The sequence below is a fragment of the Odontesthes bonariensis genome, chromosome 7, assembly GCF_027942865.1.
Source record: "Odontesthes bonariensis isolate fOdoBon6 chromosome 7, fOdoBon6.hap1, whole genome shotgun sequence".
Taxonomy (NCBI): Eukaryota; Metazoa; Chordata; class Actinopteri; order Atheriniformes; family Atherinopsidae; genus Odontesthes; species Odontesthes bonariensis.
This window is the reverse complement of record NC_134512.1, coordinates 12,583,046-12,603,742: the sequence shown is the minus strand read 5'-3', so window position 1 is coordinate 12,603,742 and position 20,697 is coordinate 12,583,046. Positions and strand designations below refer to the sequence as shown.

The 20,697-nt window shown below is 40.1% G+C and overlaps 1 protein-coding gene and 1 long non-coding RNA gene across 6 annotated transcripts in view; one reads left to right on the top strand and one right to left on the bottom strand.

Moving 5' to 3' along the window:
• Positions 1 to 20,697, top strand: part of brsk2a (BR serine/threonine kinase 2a) — a 174,329-nt gene that overhangs the window by 12,311 nt on the left and 141,321 nt on the right. The gene's annotated exons all lie outside the window — the stretch shown is intronic.
• Positions 500 to 1,560, bottom strand: LOC142384632 (uncharacterized). The gene is made up of 3 exons (XR_012770090.1): positions 1,465 to 1,560; positions 799 to 947; positions 500 to 588 (listed from the first exon to the last, which is right to left on the bottom strand). It is a non-coding gene; the product is annotated as an uncharacterized LOC142384632 (long non-coding RNA).

Below are 20,697 nucleotides of genomic sequence, written 5' to 3'. Positions count from 1 at the left end.
AGAGCCAGCATGTATGCTGGATCATCCAGGGTTTGAGCCGGTTTGTCTCAATGTATATTCGCTACAAACCGCTGGGCGAGTCTACAGGCACCATTTTGGCAGTTTACGCCTGAGAAGAACGCATCGTTAAGCGCTGTAAAATAATTACTCATAGCCACATACATAGAGTTTACAGTTTACCCACCCAATAGAGCCTGATAATTCAACTATGCAGACAGTATGAAGAGTGTTTGTATATTTATTTACAAGACATTATTAAAACACAATCAAGAATAATCCATAGGAATATGTAAATATGTACAACATAGCAATAACAGAAGAACAACAACATTCTCTGCAAGTGTCATTTTTTTCTATCTGTTCTTCCAGGCGCTTCAGGTATTTGGCCTACAGGCAGTTCGTGGCGTGGTGCTGGGGCTTTTTGGGTCGCCGGATCAGAGTGGTCATTCCTGCCTGTGTGGTCCTGCGTATCCGTGCCGAGTACCCCGATGATGAAGGACACTGCACCGGGTTTAGACTGCCTCGCGTGTGAAAAATTAGGTCCATCAGGACATCCACATACCCTTTCACACAGAACATTCATACACACTGTACATGCACAACATTTGTATATTTCAGTTAGTCATTTGTACATTTCAATGTTTATTTATATATTTATATTTGTTCTATATATATTTATGTTTGTTTAGATTTCTATTTCTCACATTTTTTGTATTCCTATTTGTTGGAATTAACCTCAGTAAATTTGATAAAGGCAAAAGTAGTTGGACTTGAATTCTTGAACTTTTGAGGTCTTACCAAAGGTTGGCTTAGTCTTTTGACGTTTGACTGTGCACTCTCCCTTCTTGGATTTGGGAAAGGAGATTTTGAAGAGAGGTACACCGTCTGCTGTCTGGGCCTGTGGTCGGTTCGCATTTTCATTAAAGTGGATCGCCGCCAAGTACAGTCTGAAAGTACAAGAAACAATGTGTAAACGGTGTTTCCCACAGAATTTTCATTTGTCATGGTGGTGGGGGTTAGCTGGTAGAGACACATGTATCATCATGGGAGAGCATATGAAAAGCTCTTTTCCAAAATGCTATAAAAGCTATTCTCATTACTTTTTTTAAATCTGATTTCAAGCATCAGGAAAAGTGCTATTAGCTGAGATTTACATAACATGTTGAAACATTTAAATGCTGCTTTTAATGGTAGTAACAAATAAAACAACATTTTTGAAAGAAGGTATAAAACATTTTGGAAAAAGCTTTTCATATATTGTGAAGTTTCATAGGAACTATGATCTGAAAACCCCCTTAAAGTATACATTTTTTGGTAAATCAAATATAAATTACATTCACAAGACAATCTTTTCAGGGGACCTGGTCTAGGTGTTTTGTGCCTTATAGTGCTGGAGAAACCCGGCTCAATAATGACATTTCAGACAACAAAAACTTTCAACAACTACAAGGTAAAACATCTCACCTGCAAAGCATTCCAATATAGAGAAAGACAACATTCTTCGGTGTGGCTGCAGTCCTATTGACAATGGGGTCAGTCTGGCAGGCAGCATCCCTGGTCCGGGATGTCCGGACGTGAGCACTTGATGTGCTGGCAAGTGAAGAGTGAACCTGATGCAGACAGAGAGCACACATCTCATGGTTCGAAAGCCGAGCATTACACTCGTGATAAACTGACGAGTCACGACAGATTTGAAGTCAAAACTGTGTTCGAATTGACAGATACATAATGGTGTATGTTCGAGGGTAGTCAGCAAACGTTTGCTAAACATCCTTCACCTAGCCACAACACCCGATCGCATATCACACACGAAAGACGCAGAAACGACTCGACGTAAAAAAAAATAAAAATAAATAAATAAATAAAAGGTCACCAAACCGGCGGGCGGCCGGACAAAGGTCACCAAACCGTAACAAATGCTTTCAAAATGTAAAGTCACCAATCTAAAGAAAGGCTTACAAAATATGAATTGTTATCGTCGGGCGTCATTTTCCGTGTAACAGACGTATCTAGCCGCAGAACATAACTAGACTTGCTTACCTAAGTATTCATGCTTTATGTAGTCCCCTACACGTAAGATACTTGGTCAAAAGACAAATGTCTTGTTTTACAACCAATTTTCCAAATCTAACCAGTTTAACAGAGTATTGGTTTTGTAGCGCAGTGTAGGTTTCATGGATAAATACCTCCACAGCTAATGTTGGCTAGTTAGCTGTCACCCATAAAGTGCTAGCGGCTAGCAAATAATTATGACTTACTTGATCGGTGTGGGTAGCTGATGGACCGGCAAGGCTTGGCACTGATCCAGGCTTCAACTTCAGGTGTAGGGCAAAACCTGCCCTGTACTGTCCCAAGTTGTGAAATCATTCCTCTGAAATGTGTCGCGCAAACACTGACGCTCTTTGGAACATGCATGGGCACCCGTCCCTCATAAATGAAATTAGCCATTCCGTTTTCAAAGGGACAGAGGGTGGAAGCGGAAACATATTCTTCTCTTCATCTTCACATCCTGGCACAGTACATTTCGCATGGTAAAGTCGTTTGGAAGCCATTGCTGTATCTTCTGTGACTGTCTTCAGTCGTGGCGAGTCTCGGTCTACTCCACATGAGTTGGGCGGGTAAGATCCAGGTAGTTTACCAGCAGTGGGTGGAGACAGAGGGCGTGGCGGAGAGAGGGGGTGGGAAATTTTGATGAGCTCTATCCTGGCATGACGTCATACCAGGAGCCTTGAGTCAACGAGACACTTGGAGGCGCTCTGTTCAAAACACGGAGGAAATGCTGGACTGCTCAGTGAATACATCTCGCAATTTCTACTCACTGGGGTGACTTAAGGAGGCTAGAGAAACTCATTTTAAGGCTCAAAAACCTCTGAAAGTGAAATTTTCATGCCATGGGACCTTTAAAGTACATATTCATTCACCCATGGGTTCATCTACAATCATTTTTGTTTTCATGTGAATGACTTGCAAAGTGCATGCTGAACTGTTTTCATATTGCCAGCTTCCATTTCTTTTCTTCTATCTCTCTTTTCAGATTTCTAACTTCGAGAAACAAGCACACACAGACGCATACAAAAACATCTGCAGCATTAAAAATAGCAAATCACACTTAAAATAATTTGTGAGTATGTGCTTAAGTGGGCTAATTTGATTTAAATGGAAGCCATCATAGCACGTCTAATGGATGAAGCATAACCTGTGTTTGCTTTATGGGCTAAGACTGGTAATTGCTTGTAAAGACTGATTTGAACAGAATGTATCATCATACTTTATGTAACAAAGCACAAGTGAAGACAGTAATAGTAATTGGACAGTGATATAAGTGTGTGTAATTTTAGTGTGCCTCTTACATTTTATCATTTGTCGTTAAGTTTTTTTTTTCTTTAAGCCTCACAACATATGCCAAGAGTTTATAGTGCTGTAGGCATTCGGCATGTTCGTCAGCATAAAGCAGCATGAGACATTACGTAGTAAGATGTTTAATTTTAGATTTCATGTTAAAGTGTGTAAAGATTAACAAGTTGGACCATTACTAATCAATGCATTGTTAAATACTACAAAGGATGTGCAGAAATGTGAGTTTTACTGCATATTCCAAGTGTGTAATGAAGGGGAATAAAAAAAATATCAAAGACACTTATGATAACTTGATGTCCACAATTGGTTGCCAGTTTAGAGGTTTCAAGAGTGCAACTCTGTACACATAGGAAGACCATAAATGTTCATTATAAAACACCTTTCTAGTCTTGTTGACCACTCAAAGGGTTTTTACATTACAAACCACATTTAGTCATTAACTTCTTAGTCTATACAGTCTTCCAGGTTATGCAGTGCTATATGGGCATTTATGGAGGCAACATGGTGTTCTTTTTGGGGAAGCCGGGAGGATAGAACTACTGACCTTCCAACTGGCAGAAGACTGCTCTTCCTCCTGACTTTAAAACCATCCCCACCATAGACACCTGGCCATTCATTTGGCGGGTCAGCCTTTTTTATGGGTACAGGAGTCCCATCTTTTCAGGTTTACATTTGCACACTTGCCGCCCCTGCTGGCAGTTTATCCGCCTCAGTCTTTCCTCATCAGTTTACAACTGTTTCCAGTCACTAGCTATTGAGCTAGTGATTACAATAGTGGGCTGTATCTCAACATTTTCAGTGTTGTAGTTTTCCTATAGTAGTCCTACGAACTGATAACACGATCCTCTTATTTTTTTCAATCCTTATAGGAAATTTTGAGGATCATTTTATTTCTAATTGGTAAATGTAGCATTAAGACCTCTTCTTAAGTCTAGACAGAAGAGATGCTTCACTTTCCCAATTGTAAATGAGGAACATTTGGTGTTGTTCACACACGTTTTTGATGCCCTTAAGCTTACAACTGTGTGTCTCCATGGCTTGGGCTGATTAGTCTTGCACGGGACCTGAATTTATTGCTCGTCTTCACCAGTGTCATTAAACTTCAACCTCTTGTATTCACTTCCTAATGAGACTTTATGAAATATTCAAACCTTTACCTGGAGGAGCTTTTTGTATGCTTGTGTTTGCCTGTCTGCCTGTGCCCTACTCTGTATTCGCTCATATCCCAGGGAGGGTATCAGCACTTTTTTGATTGCTCTCTTAGCACTGACGGATTCAGCAAGTCATGAGAGAAAGATGCAGGAATACATTTACAAAAATTGCGGATAGGCCTTATTTAGGTGCATGTAATGGTTTGTTATTCGATGATTATTATACCAGCTGATCTAGGGTTCCAAGCTGGAACCACCTCATTAAAGGTATGATTGTTGGCTGGGTTTTTGTTAGCCTTTCCCTGGGTCTTCTTTCTTATTTCATTCTTGCTCTCCCTTTGTCTCTGGCTGTCTCCTCGAGCACAACACTAAATCAAGCAGACCTTTTAATTAAATGCACATTTTCTCTGCTGTAACCACACTATAAAAGGGCTGAGCAGCACATGGAGACCAACACAAAATACCTACCTCTGCTCCATCTCTGAAACATACATAGTAGATTGCAGACAGTATATCAAATCAGTAAGGTGGTTGAACTTTAAGAAAACCACCCGATTCTCTATGTTCTTGATTCTCCCATTTGTTGACTTTCGCAGAAGACCCTCTCTCCTGCCCTCTTACCTTTCTGAAGATCACTTTAATGAAGTGCCCTTGTTCGCTGTGAATTATACTGTAGCAGTGTATATGTCACGTATGAGAAGTCCCATGTATGAGGGCCGGAAGGTGAGAGATGAGTACAGAGAGCTCACCGAGGCCCTCTCCTGGGGCCTGGAAATGTGTGTCCAGACTACGGAGCGATTTATTAAGCAAGTCCCAGGACTCACATCAGACTTATTCTCGTTCACACAGAAGCTCTCTGCCTGATGTGACCCTTGCACACACGTTGGTCTCTGATGTCTCATGGTGAGGCTCAGAGTGATTGGTAGAAAAGCGGAGAAGAGTCCTCTATCTATCTGTCCAAATATAAGCAGCCCTGCACAAAGTGATTACTGTTCTCCCTGTGGGGCTTGTCTCAGTTTAATGGTCAAACCAAACGAAAGGCACTGGTTTTAAAAACAGCCTCTGGTAGGTTGAGTTTGTAGTGTGTCTTAATTGTGTTCTAAATGTATTTTATTAATGGAAGAAGGCCTTTTTATATGCATGGAAAGCATGAAGATAGCAGCTTCACAGCCATCATTGCGTAAAGTTGCCACTCAAAGCCAGAGATCACATCGTACCCACAATCTTTTAGCTGCTCTTTGAAAATTATCACTACATGCACTTACCCTCTAATACATACGTTTGAACACATTAGCCACCATATGGAACCATGTGTAGTTTACTGCCAGCCTAAAAATATCAGTGGCCAAAGTGTCACTTGGGAAATATGCCAAATGAATACATTTCCTAATAGCAGATGCAATAGCTGAATGCTGTATTTGTGATTTATAGAGTATATTATGTATGTCTATGAAATGCGTGTACAATATAAAAAATTTATATAAAATTAAACATTGTAAAATTATTATTATTTTAGTGTTAATGTATTTCATGTGGATTTTTTGCCCTGCAATAATGACCACAACATATAAGAAGAATTTTTAACCATACTTCAGATGAAATCTGATGAGTTTTCAGATGAAAACTCCTGCATTTAAATACCTTATTTACATATTCAAACATAGAAAATTGAGAAAGCATGTACTACAAAAACAATAGTTAAGCGATTCACCTAGCTTTGAGTAACAATGTCCACTATACTGGATGCTTGAAAGAAATCCCCTGTCAATGTACGGTAGTGCGGCTAGCACCGTCGCCTCACAGCAAGAGGTTTCCTGGTTTGAATCCCGGCTTGTGCCTTTCTGTGTGGAGTTTGCATGTTCTCTGTGTATGAGTTCTCTCCGACTTCCTCCCACCGCTCAAAAACATGTTGTTTGGTTAATTAGTGACTCTATTTAACTTAGGAGTGTGAGCATGCATGGTTGCTTGTCTCTGTGTGGCCCTGTGATGGACACACAGGACGACCTGTCCAGGGTGTATCCTGCCTCTTTCCCAATGACATGGGATAGGCTCCAGCCCCCTGCAACCCTGAGTTGAATTAAGCGAGTATAGATGGATGCATAGCATGCAGGAGCTATTGTAATCTCTGAATGTTTTATTTTTTGGGGAAAAAAAGGCCAAACATCTCCATGTGACTTCAGTGATGCCAAGTCAGTACATGATAGATGAATAATGAGTGGGCACATTCACACATGTGCAATAGGGGATGGCTTGTGTGTGTGATTAATTTCTCAGGGCCTGAGGTGACGGGGTCAAAGTGGAGCTGCCTGTGGAGCTAATGACAGTGATTAAGATTAGGGGTTGGTTGGGCTTAACCTTCATCAGGTTTTTTCCTCAACATGTTGTCCACTATTGGAGACCAGTAACCTTATCACAGACAGTACGAGCAGAACACTGCTGAGAACAACCACTTTAGTGTACTAAATTTGAAGTGGGTGCCTGGGTAACTGCATTCAAGAAGCAGCATTATGTACTTCTCTGTTCTGAAGCCAATGTGACTTCAATATTGAGTAGATTCTGTTTTTATTTCTTGCTTTTACTTTATTTTCTTTCACAGTCACAAATACAGTAGTTACCACACACATGCTTTTCCTTTAGAAAAAAGTTGCATTCAATTTTAGAAATTTGCAATTGTTCCAAAAGCTTCTGTAACAGGATTGCTCTCCTTAAACTTAGACATCATTATTCAAACAGTGAAAGAAATTTCTGTTACCAAGAGTATTTAGAGATGGATAATCTTATTTAGCTGTGCTTCGCAGGGGAAGTTTGATAATGCCTTTAAGGCTTTTTTTTTCAAATATAACCCTCCTATATTATTTAAGCGTTTATAATTTTGCAGTGCATTCTGCATTTTGGATTTTATGTTTGGTCTATGCTAAACATTTTTGACACAAGAAAGGTGAAGCTCGTGTTTGTATTGTTTAACAAAAGCAATATTTATTTTGCATAGTAATTTGGATGAATGATTAACCTAATTATAATAACACAAATAATGTAACGCACATTACATTTATATTAGTTTAGCCAGTTAGTAAAATAAATCAATTAAGTCAAGCCACATTAGCCAATGATTATGTTCTTTGGACATGTAATGGCTCAAAAAATGCACGATTGCTCACATATTTCCAATCGAACTGCAAATGATTCCAATCATAATGAAATCCCTGGGAGCTTTGCTTTAATTTGGGTCTCATAAGTTCTCCAAGCTTGCTGAGGTATGCGAGTTAAATCTTTATCGTCCAACACAGATGCGAGACTGAGTGGAGAGCTGAAGTATTTTTAATGTGTTTTAACTATTTTCAGAGGTTTATTTTACCGCTCCTGTCGCTTTGCTTTTTTCATTAACTTCTTCCTCACTTCTTTCCCCACATTTTCACTATCTTCTCCTTTTTTCTGCCTTTCAAATTCCTCCTCCTGTCTTCAAACTTCCTCACCATTTTCCCTGTGGCTTTCAGCTTCACCCTCCTATTTCTTTCCTACTCCATCTCTCTGCATTACCCTCTTTCAGCTTAATGGGATCAACAGTGAGCATGTCTCCCTCTCCAGCTTTGGTCTTTTCTATATCCTCACTTTCTTATTGCTCTGAGGTTAATGAAATGGAGCACAAGAAACCCCCCCCCTCCCTCTAACAGTTCCTTCCCGCTTTCTTACCTTCAGTATTGATGTACCTTCAAACCTGTTACCTCTACTTCTAAGTATATTTTTTCTTGTAACCCTTGTCATTCCTTTTCTTCTGATGCTAAATCTCTAGTCCATGCCATCCATACCTCTAAATATTTCTTCCACTGTACTCTCTCCTGTCTTTGACCCCTAATCCTATTCTTTACACACAATCAATAAGGCTGTAAATGCATTTTCTCCCTTTCGTCAGGAGTGTTATCTCCCAAAATCCCTTTAAATGTCTTTATTCTGCGGCCTTACCTATTATTGAAATCGAAAGGTCTTGATGTACAAGATGTTGTGTGCTCAGTAAGCACAAACACCACCTGCCTCCCCGCTCATCTTGCTATCTTTAATGCTTTTTTTCCCCTTACCCCTCACAGGTAATATTAGGCTTTTATCGGTGACCCTGAGTGTTTTCATATAGGCTGTAAGCTAGTGGGAAGCAGTGTCGGTGTGCATGTGTAATGCATGCTCCATTGTTGTTGTCTCAAACCTCCCTACCTGTCAGAAACCCCACCCACATGTTACCCCCACAGATGGCTTTGTTGGTGGGTTGTGCATACGTATTATGCCATCACTATGTATATGTCAGTTTTCGCGGTATGGATGGTCTCTCATTATGATATGCAAATGTTGCTTTTAGAGTTGCTTACGTGTAAGTCAAAAAGTAAAATTCATTTGTGCATAAAACATGATGCCACAGAGACACTTTACTAATGATGAATACAGTCACACAAAGCACTCTCACACCCGGTGAGTTCAGACAGCACGTCTGCACCTCATAGCAAACGGTTATGATAAAAAACGGGGGTGCTGAAGTCAGACCCCCTGGTGCATGTATGCAGTAACCCTCTTTTAACCCCACCCACTCATCCATGCACACATCAGCATTAAAAGTATTCACAACATGTTTGAGTGAATTAAGATGCTGTTTCTGAGTTGCTCCCTACAGCAAAGAATGCTTGTGGGAGTGGTAGCTATTGCTATACTGTGACTGTCTATCTGCACCTGTTTTTCTTTAGTACCTGCTTCCTCTCGTTGGTGGACACCATTATAGCCACTTATGGTCACCATGGTAACTCAAACACTGAATATATGTGTGTTAGGGCAGATGACTACACTGGTAATAGCACTGACGCCTTCTGACAATCTTTCTGCTTGAAACACTTTGATGGCCTCTTTTTTGATCTCTTTCTGTTTTTTCTTTTGTTGTTTCATTCCCTTCATGGATACGGGTCTCATTAACTCCCCAGCAGCTGTGATGATAAAGATGAAGACAAAGAGAGAATCAAAGTTGAACAGATCTCTTGAAGAGAGATGGGTGTGGCTGTTGGTCTCTGCTTTTATGAAGCACTTCACTGCTTCATCTCCCGTCAACTTTAGTGGGTATTGTGTACATTTGACAGAATCTCAAGAGAGGCTCCAAATCTACTCTATAGCTGTATTTCTGATAATTTTCATTACCAATTAATCTGTCATTAGTTGTTCCGATAAATGGATTGTGCTGTAAATGTCACAAAAGAGTAAAAAAAAAAAACTTCTCGTAACCAAAGGAGGTTTGTTATAAATGCCTGAATTTTCAGGCCATTTGTTCATAATTGAAAAATATACCATGGGATTTTTATAGTAATATAAAACAGAAAACAAACAAACATTCATGTTTGAGAAGCTGAAAGCCAAAAGGTTTATTATTTTTTCTTGGGAAATGATTTGAAACACTAATAATTTGTAAGTTAATTTTCTACAGGACGACAAATGTTTCTCAGCATGTCAAAATCCATAATGACTTCAGAAAGATCAGTCTAATGTAGACTAGACTAGAACATGACTGCTCTGTCAATACACGGATCACTACATGTCCTATAAATTTTACAGTGCAAAAATAAAAGGAAAGATATGGGGGAAAAAAAGGAGGAAAATATAGAATAGATAGATATGACCCATGTGAGAAAGAAATGGTGGGTAGCTGCAAGGATTAAATCTCACTCTGGCCAAGGGAGATTACCAACTTCCCCACTTGAGTGCTATGAAAACACAGGCAGATTAGGCACACACACCCATGTGTGCACAACACCCCACACGCATCCTCATGCATGCACATGAATACTCAAACTGTGCTCTGGATTAGGCCTTGTTGCAAACCCAAGGTCCCGGGTGAAGCAGATGGCTGGCCTTTGTGGTGTTATGTAACCTTACTGAGGAGCACTGTGCATCCAAACATGGTATATTTTCCTAGCATATTTTGAGCTAACACAAGTAATTTATGCTTAGGTTCAAATGTTCCATGCCTATCGTCTGCAGCATGCAATTTAAGATTTAAGTCACAAAATGAAAAATTTTTCAAAAAAAAAAAAAGTGTGAATTAGTGCACTAACAGAGAGGAAATGTAGAAAGAAGACAGACCGACCAGTGGGAGGTTTGGAGAAATGCCAAATTAACATGCTCTCACATACACATTAAACACACAAAAAACACACCCAGCCGAGTGCTTGGGTGAGCCAAGGTGACCTGCCTAGGTGATGTGGGAGGGTCACCATGCCAACAGGGCTGACTGTTGTCACCGTGGCAATATATGTCAGAGGCCGCTGAAAAAGAGGGAATGGGTTGAGGGGCCAGGGGCTTGAATGTGTATGTGTGTTTGCTTCTTGTGCTGGAAGGACCAGGTGTGAGTTGGGAAATCAGGAGTCTGGCCCCTCCGAGTATTCACTGACAAGCTGACATTGAGAAAGTCTGTATGGTACAGGATGGGGTGGTTGTAGGGCAAGAAACCCATTAACTGTGGCTGCTCTGAAACAGAGATACATGGACATTTGATTGTTCTTACAAAAAAATTGGAAAATTGAAAAAGAACAAGATTAGTCCAAAAATCTTCTTTATTACTGTTATACAAATTGACTTTGGCTTTGGCCTTCTTTTGGCTATAGCAGTTCAGAAAATTTACAAGAATCAGAGCTGGATTTAAAAAAAGAAAATGATTACAAATTGCGCACAAGCACATTGTGTGCATACTGAATAAATATAGATAACGAAGCATCTCGTAAGTAATCTTTTATGGCGGCTATTTAAAACAATGGTTGACTAGTTGCACAAAATTCTCTCCCAGAATGATACATAATAGTTCATTTGGAAGCTGTACACATACACTGTTTGACTGCTTATGCATCTTATGAAAAGAAACTGTAAGGCATCAATTTATCAACAACATTAACTTACAGAGGTCCATATGAGGCAATCAATTATCAAAATTTGACCTGTTGGGCAAAGTAAAGTGTGATTAAATGCTTGTAACTTCTTCATAAGCATTAATAAGTCATTTCAATGTAAGAGAAGTAGTAGCCTTTATAGTAGAAGTAGCTTTTATTGTCACGCCCATGGACTCTCGTTTTTAGTTTTATGTTTCAGGTTACGTTTTTGTGTTCATGCCTTGGTTTTTGGTTCTTAGTCCATGTTTAGTTTAGTCATGTCTTAGTTTCCCTGCACTCTGTTTATTAGTTCACTCACTTCACCTGTGTTTTTTCCCTCAGCTGCACTCACTCTCCAATCACTCTCACTCACTCACCTTTTTAGTTTCAAGTCTCCCATCTTAGTTTGTCGGATCTTTGTTTGTCATCCATGCCATGCTACCAGGTTTTCCCATGTTCCACGTTGGGTTTTTCAAGCTAAGTATTTATTTATCCATGCCATGTTAAGTTCTTTGTTTTGTTTTCCAAGTATTTATTCCCAGCTAAGTTTTTTGATATCCGGTTCGGCCGCGCCTTTGGTTTGCACTTCGTTTTTTTGATTTTTGTAAATAAATCCATTTTTTCTTTCTTAAGTCCGCATCCGTGTCCTCCCTTCACCCTCAACACACCAACCTGACATTTATAAAGGGGACTTCATTAGCAGGCAGTAAAAGTCAACTTTTCTACCTAGGTTGGAAATGTTAGATGGCTGTTTACCTACTTAAATTAGGAAAACTAATTTTGTATTTACATTTTTGTTTAATTTGATATTTGAATATGTTCAATATGCAAATTAGGTTGTATCTAATATATCTGGATGTATTTAAAGAGCGATTCATTTTTGCTGACAAATAAGTGATGAGTTCTGGCTCGGAGAAACGGCAAACAAAGATGTAAATGATAAACCGTACTGGTTTGATAAATATAAAATCAAATAAGTGAATGAATGAATGATCATAAAATATCGCCTGTCAACACCATGTTAAAAGTTGTTTATTTGTTTTCTGACATTTCAAGTCTAGACGTCTAAATGTGACAGATGATTCAATTCAATATGCTAAGTAAACATGTTTATTTGTTTTCTTTCCATTAATCAGATCCTCCAAAATGAACCGGTACATGTAAACATTTAAAAGAGTTTTTGCCTCTCAGTCAGGGAAGTACAGAATATGAGACTTTGGAGAACATGACAGTCTCAGAGTTTTTCACAGTTTTCAATACCAGTGTCCTCTCCATAACAATTCACAGATCTGTAAGAATAATGGACTTATTTTTAGAAAGTTATGGTGGGAGATTTTTTTTTTTTAAGAGAAAACAATAATGGTGATTTTTCACCTTGCTCTTCCATATATGACTCATTATTAGCAGTAAGCAAGGTGGCAAGTGGCTCATAAGCCCCTCTTTCTCTGTCCCTCTGTCCCCATCTCTGCTCCCTTGATGTTGAGAATTCAGACAACACAGGAATCTAATTAGCCACAGAGATTTGCATGGTTTCATTACAGAGTATAGAAACAGACAGTTGGCAGGGTTATCTAACTAAGCCCACTGGGTCTGGATAACACCACGCTCATTTATATATTGTCATCAACGCACGTAACACAGCTCAAGCAGCTATGTGCTCAGATGAGCGTCATGTTCAGTGTCACTGCCTGTTACCAGTCATTTAACACTAATTACTCAGTTGCTCTTTATTTCTCAAAGCTTGTGTTCAGTCATAGAGACACAGGTTACCTTTATGTAGAGTATGTTCTTTACGGATGTATGTCATCCAACATTTCAAGGCATTTTTCTAGGAGCAGGATTTTAATCTGTAAGGAGGTATGAAGGAAAATTTAACCACGCTGTAACACAGTGAAGCATCCCTAGGAAGAGAAAAAAGGAATAGAGAAGGCTTAGACAGTATTACTGTCAGAGGAAACCAGGAAGTAGTGTTTAAATGTGACCCAGAAGGTAGAAACTTTCTATTGATTTTCAACTCACTACTGGAGGGCCTTTAATACCGCATTGGGGGATGGAGTGTTTATATAGAGTGTTTATTTCAATACACCCAGGGTAAAACTTCAGCATTTAATATTTTTGTCTGAAAATATAGACATGACAGTTCGGGTGAAGCCGAGTGTTCACCTTCAGTGTTTCCATGGAACAAATGGGGCCTGATGTTGCATGGTTTTGCAATTTATGCAGCAGAGGTTGCTCTAAGATCAGCTGGTTTGTCTTAGCGTTTCAGTGACTCTCATGGGAAACAAGTATTCAGCAGCTTCTTCTGAAACTGTTTCCCTCGCTTGGTCTGACTCCTCACCGCTATTAGAATCTAGTAATACTTCATCTCTTATTCATATGTACATATCTATATGTGCATACATATTCATGCTTTAATCTGGGCTCATGTTACTGACTGTGTAAACACGGAGAGAAGGTTTAATGGCACACAACCTTAGCAGTGAGTTTAAGTGAGGCCAGTCTGAAATCTGGGTAATACAGTCCCAAAAACACCTGCACTGCACATATACTCGCATACGTGCACGCACAAGCACGTTGAAAACTCCCTTGCAGACATAGAGATAATAATAATACTAGTGTAGCATCCATTCGTTTTCTGTGAGAGGAGTCATTACTGTCATCACTGTGGCTCTGAATCACTTACTGTCAGAGCATATATATATATACACACACACTCACTTTTTTTTTTTTTATCTTACCTTACCTCTCAACTTTGCTTCCATATTTCTATTTTTCCTGCTCCTCCCTGGATACTGATGAATCCCTGACATGACACAATCCCCCACTTCTCCTTTGGCCCCCCATGGCGCCCTGTCAGCCAGGAGACAATGGGGACCTGGGTACATTTGCCTTTATAAAGAGGCAACACTGCCTCACTCTTCCTCCTTGCTGCTTTTTGCTGTCTTCCTACTCATCCCCCTCTTTGCTCCATCTCCCCACTCCCTCTCTGTCAACTGTTATAACTCATTAATATGTCTCAGACCTATAGGTGTCTGTGTGTGTGTGAGCGTGTGCGTCTGCGTGTGTGTGCGCGCGTGTGTGTGTGTGTGTGTGTGTGTGTGTAATTTCTGGGGTGTGTTACACAAGGCCTATAATTGCAAGAGAGCCAGTGAAGTATGTGATTAGTTTAAACACAAGGAGTGGACTGCGGTAAATGCTGGGTTGTATTCTCTAACATGACTGGATGCACTCAGGTATACACAAAAGATGACAACGAAAGGTCAGAAATGTGTAGAGGATGCACCAGCTAATATAATGTATTTATTTTTCTTACAAGGTGGAGAGAGCCTCTAGGGACGTATGTTAACCTCTGTCTATCAGCAGGATTGTGCAAAACTACCAGAATTTCTTGAAACTTGATGAAGAGAGTGGACTGTCCGTTGAATTTTGGGGTAGATCGGCATCTCTTTCCTTAAAGTTGCAAGGTGAGGCATTGGCCTTCTAAATGCCTCTTCAGAGTACATGGTCAGGAGGGCATAACCTGAGGTGAGAACTAAAAAGGTAATGCCTGTTCCACTTTTATTTCTAATAGATTCTGTGTGTTAACCTTTTTTTATGACTGCTATTATCTAAGATACCATAATTTATTAAAAGACTCATTTGCTTTATTCTATACAGTAAAAAGTACGTTCAATATTTTTTTCAGTATCTTGTTTTTTTAAATGAAACGATAGAAAAAAAACATGAAGGCTAGAAGACACAAAGAGAGAAACATATTGAAATCCTCCAGCATCAGCACCCCTACCTTCCCCCACAGGAGGATTTATGTTTAAAACATCACTCTGACAGAGCCAGGTTCAGCTAGAGTTAAATGCTTTGATCAGCATGCTGATTGCACCATGTGCCTGACCTATGTGTGTGCGTTAACTAGAGCCTCTTAGGGATAGATGCCGCTCAATGCTGGGACTCATGCATAGAGAGCTGTGCACCTAGGCTGGCCAGCGTATGTGCCCCGGGCGGTTCTTCCTGCGTGGTCCCTCGGTGCTCCTCAAACTGACATAACACTCATGCACAGGCACACACTCAAACAGCTGGACAAACACACCTGGTGATCGACATATGCATGCACACGAAATACACACATATGTATGCATACAGCTGACAATTGCACACACACACACACACACACACACACACACGCACACACACACACACACACACACAAACTAACTAACAGACTGGCTTGCACAGAATAGCCCCAGGCAATAGGGATCAGTGAGGTGCTTAGGAAGGCTGAGATAAGGGTGAAGACTGGGTGAATGGAACTTATTGCAGCAGAGTATTAGTTCAGGTCAGGGCTTCAGATACTCTCAACTCACCACACAAGATTACTGATTTACACTTAGTGTCTTTTGAGCTCAATAATCATGATAGAAATCTTTAAAATGTTTCATCATTTATTGCATAAAAGGTTCCCTCTCATTATCCAGCATATTAGATTTATATGGTTCTTTAACGACCAGTGAGCTATTTTATTACTGTGTTATTACCGACAAACCATTCTATAAATATATCATGATGATTTTTTTATTTCATTCTTACACTGCAGCCTGTTGGAGGGGAATCCTCTGGTGTCAGATTTGTTGTTTTTCTGGTCTGCGTCAAAGCTTGTTATGCTGGGGGAGGGGATGGGTGATTTTAGTGGTGGTGGAGGTGGTGTGTGTCTGTGCTGCAGAAGTGTAGAGCACCAGTGAAGTTGATTCCTGTCAACCCTGTAGCGACAGGGCTTGACCAAGCGTTTAAATGCTGCTCAAGGATTTCCCGCCGGTATGGGCTGAGTGGAAGTGTCACCTTGTGAGTGTGTGTTGCATTGGCAAAATTGAGGGATGTTTGTAGTTTAGACACCCAAAGCCTTCAGAAGGCTAGCCGATGGCATCAAACACAGAGAGCAAACAAAAAAAAAGGGGGTTGATTTGAAGTGTTTTGTATTTATAGCAGCCTGGAGTGTAAAGGGTCACCAAAGTTGTAAGGCTATGAAACAATAAGTGCAGATAATGAAGAAGTATAGTGTCTCATATTTACATTCACCTACTCTCACATGCACTCAAAAGAGTAGAAAGACTAATTTGTTTTCATCATAAGAACTTTGCAAAGCAGAGCGCAAAGATTTTTTTTTTGTTGGTTTTCTCCCAGCTCAATTATGCCACGATACATTCTTTCATTCTTGCGAACTGAAGATGAAGAGGTTAGTACTGAAGATAATGTCAGTTAGTAACTTAGTTCAGATTTGAACTGAGCAATGCCTCTCAGCATTACAACCTCCAATCCTCAAGAATAACCAGACTAGAGTCACATTTTTAGCATGGCACCTTAAGGCTTATCCCTTTTCGAATTTGATTTAAAGATCACACCATTTTGCAGGGATATGAAATGTAGATGACCCCAGTTACATTTCAGAATTGTATTCATCCAGGATGAGTGTTACCATTTCTGGGGGAGTGCTTTTTAATTATCTGTTGGTCAGTAAGACTTGATAACAAGTTATTTTTTGTACATTAAATTCTTAATTTTGCTGCAAAAGTCTTAGAACGCCCACTTGTGTGCTCCATTTGATGCTACAAAAAATGTGCTCCCACATACACATTATACAGGTAGAATAAATGCATGAATCAGGTTATGCTAATTGTATGTCTACAACATAGCTCAAGGTGAAGTAGTAATGACAGTCTGAAGAGCTGCTGGTGTAAAGGCGATAGGACTGTGAGGCTGTGAGACAGTGAACCAGGATATGTGGTGTTGCTAGGGGTGATGGACAGGCCAGAAAGGTGGTGACGTTCAACACAAGCAGCATGGTGGAATGAGTTTGAGTGTGTGTGATGGGAGGTCAGTTTGAGCTCTGTAGCTGTACAATTTGTGCGTGTAAGGCCCAACATTTGAAGGAAATGTGTGTGTATGTGGGGGCTTTTTGTGCGTTTGCGCTCTTGAAGTCCCAGTAAAGCAGGAGAGGGGTGGGGGTGGTCTGATTTGTCACTTCAGAGGGGCAGCTGCTTTAGGGGGGGACTGACTGTTTGAGTTGGCCTTGAGGGAGCTCAAACCTTGGGAGTCAGTTGTGTGCTGCCACAAAGAAACACTGTTGTGTGTGTTTGTATGTCTGTGTGAGACCACATTTCTGAATGTCTGAGCACAGTATTTTTTTAAATTTATGTATATAGTTGTGTGTGTCTGTGTGTTTATGTATTTGTTAATAGGGTTTATTCTTTAAATTAGAGTGCCACTGCAAGATTTGAATGATAATGGACTCATTGACCCTGAGAAATGCTGCATTTGCGAGTGTGTACGAATGACTGTATTGGGTTTGGGCACACAGTGAATTGTGTGTGTGGGGGGGCTTTTCTATGCCGGCCTCCTTTGTCCCCCATACCAGTTGAAATGGACTGAATGAATAAAAAGATTTGGGGGTTGGGGTAGGGGGGTTGTTCTATCAGCTCTGGTTGTGTGTATTTATTTTGTTAAAATGTGTTTTCCTGCTTTGATTGTGCCCAGGCTTAAGAACCACAAAAGGCACTCGCACACACACACACACTCACAATGATTTGGCTTTTATTGGAGCAGACAAAGCCCACAGTCAACCAGCTGGCAGCATGACAACTACAATAACTTTAATGAAACCTCTATCCAAACATATTATTAGGCATTTGGAAATGGTGTTTTTGACTGTGTCCTTGCATGCTTGTGTGTGTGTGTCAGGCTTTATGTTGCAGAGTCACAGTTTTAAAAACCAAGGTCAAAGTGTTTTTTCTCACTCTGCCACTTCACCTGCATTGTTTTTTGGCTATCTGCCAACATCTCTGGTACAAGGACCTTCTCCATCTCATCTCTTTCCATCACTTGGTGTTTCTACTTTTCCTATTTCTTTTCCTTGTCTTTTCATCTCCTTTCATGCCATCTGTTTAAACTTCTGGCTTCAGGACAGCCATCTCTCCTTGGATATTCCTTTTTACTTATCAGTGTTCCAGTTTTTCTTTCTTTTCCCTTTTATCCCTTTCTCTCAGTTTCTCCAACTTTCACCTCTATCACTCTCTCCATCCCTTTAGTTTCCACTCTTTGTGTCTCCCCCTATTTGTTTTTGTCACCCTCTTCTATTGTCCGGGTTAATCTGACCTGCTCCCCAGCTGTGCCCACTTGTTCAAATAATGCATTAATCCAGGTTACCCCGACCGATTGTTTATGCTGTATACCACTCACAATGGCTCCCTTTGTGTTGTTACATCACTCATACTCAACACATGGCCAACAACAGCCTGATGTTGCTTTTGACAGAGTTGAATGTAATCACAGTTCCTTAAACACGAGTTGTCCCCAACGATAAATGAGGCCATCACTTCAGTCAACAGCTAACTGCATCGCTGTGATAAATTCACGCAGTGTATTTCTGTGATTTATCACTCAGGATGTTTGTCTTAGTGACCTGCGACCTGTCTTTCTCACTGCGTATATGTGGCTTTTATCACTGAAATATTCATCGTCTCCAGACTGCTTTGAATATGTTTACTTTGTATGCATTGTGTGATCACCTTCTATGGGAATTAATATCCCTATCCCAGTTGTTTTGTGAGGTAAATTATAAATGCCTTGAGTGATAAACCTTGTTAAACATTACATAGATCAGACACTCCAGGCTGTTCTTTTTGATCAATTATAAATCCCACCCCTCTCTGCTTTTATCATGCAGTCCCAGGGGTATTTAGAAATGTATTTAATTTGTATTATTTGCTAAAGTGATTCATTTCCTGGGGAGGTAGTTCTGAGATGGTGGATGTAGACAGTGTGTCCTTGAACTGGCTTATTGCTGCAACTGGAACACACTCCTATACACACATGCACACACACACACACATGCAAACCAATCATGGAACCCACCCCCTGCCAATCTACCCAAGCCAATCTCTCTCAATTGCAAGGATAACATATTGGAGTCGTGCACACAGCAGAAGTTTTTCTTCTTTGTTTTTTTTTCCTTTCACAAGTATGTCTTATACATACATTACAGAACCCCACGACTACTCTACAGACAGTGTTTGTATATGGTCAAGAAATAAGTGAATATCAGCAGTTTGTTATGAGCAGAAATGGCCTTTATTCGCTACCTCTCTGTTACATTCACACTCAATGCCAGCTATTACAAACAACTTTTTAATGGATGTCTCTCAAAACATTGAAACCTGTTATTAAAACGCACTACAGAGGCCACATATTCTTAACTGCATGCTCCAAAAACATACTCTGGGTATAATAAAATGGTATGAACAGATTGGCTCTTTAATGGTTGTTTCATCATTATTTTGGAGTTTTACTAGCCGTTTTTCTCAGTTTTCGTTCTATTATTACCCACTTTCTTTGCCTGGGAGAGGTGCAAAAATAAGCCCGAGGCTGAAAGAACAATGTTCTCATCCTCTTCCTCACCTTCTCTTCCTTTCCCAGTAACTTAGGCACACACACACACATACGTGCACACACAGACGCACACACACTCACAAACACACATGCACATTTCCTTCAGGCCTTTTTCCCTTTTAGCTGCAGGTCAATGGTTATGAAATGCTGTGAAATAATTTCTCAACTTCATCCTCTTTTACCATCAGTGCATAGATTTTATAATTCAGTCGAGTGTGACTGAGAGCGGAGGGAAGTTTTAAAAAATGGAGCAACTTTTTTTATCCTTGATTTTTACAGTCACGCCAGAGTGCCTCTCTCTCTGCCTGCACCTTTCTTGTTATTTCTTGTTTACATGAAAGTTATTATAAAAGTAAATGGGCTCTAAAACAGATTTTCAACATGAGCTGCTCCATAGAGCACCTGGCACTGCAGAACAGCCTCCATGTCCAATGGCGTGAATTCAATGTGTTCTAACATTTTGTGCAGGCTGCGGTGGATGTCGTGTCAATTTTCTTTTCTTGGAAGCACAAGATGTTCCCATGATTCCATTTTGCAAGTAAATCATGTCATGGGTGTCACTACAAGTTGTGTTTTCTGCTTGAGCGGCGATATTGAAAACTCTCTCACTATATTCATTTGTGAATTATTGTCTAATCTGTGTGATGTCAGTCCCCATTTCAGTCTCTTGTGCAACTCTTCTTTCTATCTTGCTCCCTTTCATGACACCTTCTCTTTACTTTTGAATTATCGACTCAGCTGTGTATACCTTAATAACTCCCTCACTTCATTAGCTTCTCACATGGCGGGGACATCCCTTTTTATTCTCACCTCAGTAGAGGCATAAACCCAAATGATAAAAGGAAAGGTAAAGTGTTCATGGCCTCTTCTGG